This window comes from Macaca fascicularis, chromosome 2 (genome assembly GCF_037993035.2).
Source record: "Macaca fascicularis isolate 582-1 chromosome 2, T2T-MFA8v1.1".
NCBI lineage: Eukaryota > Metazoa > Chordata > Mammalia > Primates > Cercopithecidae > Macaca > Macaca fascicularis.
In genome coordinates this window covers 25,464,601-25,468,266 of record NC_088376.1, presented here as the reverse complement: position 1 = coordinate 25,468,266, position 3,666 = coordinate 25,464,601, and the positions used below count along the sequence as shown (strand labels likewise).

Below are 3,666 nucleotides of genomic sequence, written 5' to 3'. Positions count from 1 at the left end.
TGTTGTCTTGACCCAGTTTTGAAGTCATGTATTTCAACTTCCCTTCACTGGCAGTTTGCTAAGCCTCCACACCAACCACTACCCTTATTAGACTCTCACTCTCCAGGGCCACCATTCATATCCCCCAAGTGTGTCCCTCATAGAGGTCCAACACTCTAGGGTCCAGTAACAGACAACTAGAGACAGTCCTAGAGCAGGTGAAATTATTCAAATTAGCCAATCCACAAGGATAACTAGCTATGCCACCTTACTTGTCTTAGATAAGTTGCCTTCTACAGCCCCAGCTTGCTGTTATCCTGTGCCCTGAAGGCAACTCTGTGTGGTCCTGTGTGACATCCTTCTCTCATTTACAGCTGTAAGAAACAAAAAGTTCTGCCTTTCATCTGTTCAAATGTCAGTGTGTTGTATCCCACCATCAAAAGAGTTTTTGAATCTTTCAAAACAAAGGCCACTTGCCTGTTCAAAAATTATTAACACTTCAAAACAGTGATAGCCGAGTATTAAAATAAACATGGGGCCATTATCAACACAGTTTCAGTGCAACAGGGTTACATGTTCATACACCTGGCCCTGGTTAAAACTTTGAAACACACATGAGACTCATAAATATTAAATTCAGAATAGTATTTACCTCTAGGGAAGGAGAGAGGAGAATTAGATTACCAAGGAGAACTGAGGTTTTCAAGAGTTAGATCTTTTATTTTACTAAGATACAAGATAAATCATAAAGATAAATAAATTTATTTTATAAAAATAAATTTTAAAATCTGAGCCAAATATGGAGAAACATTAAGATTTGATAAAGCTGATATCTCTCACAAAACATATGAGTGTTTGTCATATTTTCTGCCATTGCCATTACACTTTTTAAAAAATAATTAATACAGTAATGATTCATACAGAGAACCACTTGCAATGAAAAGCTAAAATAGTATTCAAAAAGCTTTAGGTTGTACTTTGGAATATACAAGCCCTATGATCGATACTGAAAGCTAATTAAAAATTAAGGAAAGTGAGTTTGGAAGTGTTGAAATAGGAAGTAGAATGGTGGTTGCTGGGGGAGGAGAGAAACAGGTGTTCAAAGGATATAGAGTTTCAGTCATGCAAGATACAAAAGTTCTAGAGGGCCGGGCGCAGCGGCTCATGCCTGTAATCCCAGCACTTTGGGAGACCAAGGCAGGTGGATCACCAGAAGTCAGGAGTTTGAGACCAGCCTGACCGATATGGTGAAACCCCGTCTCTACTCAAAATACAAAAATTAGCTGGGTGTGGTGGCATGTGCCTTTAATCCCAGCTACAGGCCAGGACAGGAGGCCGAGACAGGAGACTCACTTGAACCCGGGAGGTGAAGGCTGCAGTGAGCTGAGATTGCACCACTGCACTGCAGTCTGGGCAACAAAGTAAGACTCTGTCTCAAAAAAAAAAAAAAAATCTAGAGCTCTACCAGACAACAATGTGCTTTAGTTATCAATGTGGTACTGTAAACTCATAAATTAAGAAGATAGATCATACCTTATGTGTTTTTTACAATAAAAATATACACCGTAAAGATTAATATTTGTCCTTAACCTTCAATTTTATCAACTTTCAAATGGTATTAATATTAATTGGGTATATTTCATAGCATTCTAATGAGAATTAAAGGATACAGAGTTGGACGGGTGCAGAGTTGGTTCTGGAAGAAATATGATAACTGCCTAAGGAGAATCCCAAATTTAGTTCAAACTTGTATTGGTTGGTGATGGTGGTACTGGAAAACTACCCTCATGAAGTATCATTTGACTGCTGAATTTGAGATATAACCACCTTGGGTGTGATGCTCCATCCCCTTTCGTTCCACACTGATATGGTCCGGCTTTGTGTCCCCAGACAAATCACATGTTGAATTGTAATTCCCGATGTTGCGGGAGGGATCTGGTGGGAGGTTATCGGATCATGGGGGCAGATTTCCCCCATGATGTTCTCGTGACAGTGAGTTCTCACAAGATCTGATGGTTTAAAATGTGTGGCACTTCCCCCCTTCACTCTCTCTCCTGTCACCATGTGAAGAAGGTCCTTGCTTCCCCTTTGCCTTCTGCCATGATCGTAAGTTTCCTGAGGCCTCCCAGTCATGCTTCTTATCAAACCTGTGGGACTATGACTCAATTAAACTTCTTTTCTTAAGTTACCCAGTCTCAAGTAGTTCTTTATAACTGTGAGAATGGACTCATATGCCAACAAAGGGCCCATTAAGTTCAATGGATGGGACATAGCTGGCACAGAGAAATTTGGCGAACTGAGAGATAGTTGACGGCTATTATATCCAAGCCCAAGCTGCCCTAATGCTTGATGTAACATCGAGAGTTACAAGAAAGTGCCTGACGTAAAGATCTGGTATGAGTGTATGAAAACATCCCCATCATGTTCTGTGTGTGGCAAAAAAAAAAAAAAAGGGTGTTAAGCCAGAAAAATGAAGACAAAATTTATTATCTTCTGTTAAGCAAAGAGTCTTTAGTACTATAACATTTATGACTAAAATAACTACAACTTCGAAAAGCCCTTCCTCTGGCCTGCTAAGAAGCTCACTGGAGACCTCAACCTGAATTTTGTAGCCATGCCTGCTCTTGCCCCTCCACAGGTTGTCCTGGACCCAGCTTTGGCAGTGCAATATGAGCATGATTTAGAGGTTGCTCGGACAACTGCTCTCCTGGATGAGAAGGATGACCTGTGAGAAAATGAAGCTGGAGCCCAGAGTCAGAAGTCTAACTTCATAGACAACTGTCCTGTGGTGTCATGGTGGAGCATGTTTGCCACTTTATTATACAGCTAAGCAGAAGGCCTGCTTTATCTTTGGGATACTGAAGGAGATGAATGGACTTCAGAGTAAATGCAGCCATTAAAAAAATTTTTTAAGCCTGCATAATTAGCTGTTTGGAATACAGCTGTTTCCTTCCTGAGTTTCAAATACTGTATAAGACCTATACAGTCACATCGCAATATTCAGTGGTGAAATGTTTCTTACTCTTATTCTCATTCCTTTTTGTTTAGAATCAGAATCAAGTTGTATTTCAAATACCCAAAAAAAGAACTAAAAAATGCAGGTTACTCAATCCAGCATTAATGTTTACCATCAGTATATTATTATTATCATCATCACATCATTGAAAAGTATGATATTATAGTTACAAACAGAAACAAACAAAGCCAAGAATGCAAGAATATTCATTATCATAACATAAAGCATAAAGGAAGATGAATCGAAATAATTACAAATATCCTCTAAAACATTTAAGGAAACCAGGCGTGGTGGCTTATGCCCGTAATCCCAGGACTTTGGGAGGCCAAGGCAGGTGGATCTGTTGAGCCTCAGAGTTTGAGACCAGTCTGGGCAACATAGTGAAACCCAGTATCTACAAATATAATACACACACACACATACACATATAAATATATATATATATATATATATATATATATATACAAAAAAAAAAAAGCCCAATGTGGTATCACACACCTGTAGTCCTAGCTACTCAGGAAGCTAAAGCAGGAGGATTGCTTGAGCCTGGGATGTAGAGGTTGCAGTGAACCAAAATTGTACCACTGTGCTCCAGCCTTAAAAATATAAAAATAATTTTAAAATAAAATATTAAAGGAAATATATTTACTTGTACATTTGCTTGTTTTTGA

General features: G+C 39.0%; 1 pseudogene; it reads left to right on the top strand.

The window, feature by feature from the left end:
• Positions 1 to 1,686: 1,686 nt before the first annotated feature.
• Positions 1,687 to 2,710, top strand: LOC102125248 (GTP-binding nuclear protein Ran-like; annotated as a pseudogene).
• Positions 2,711 to 3,666: the final 956 nt, after the last annotated feature.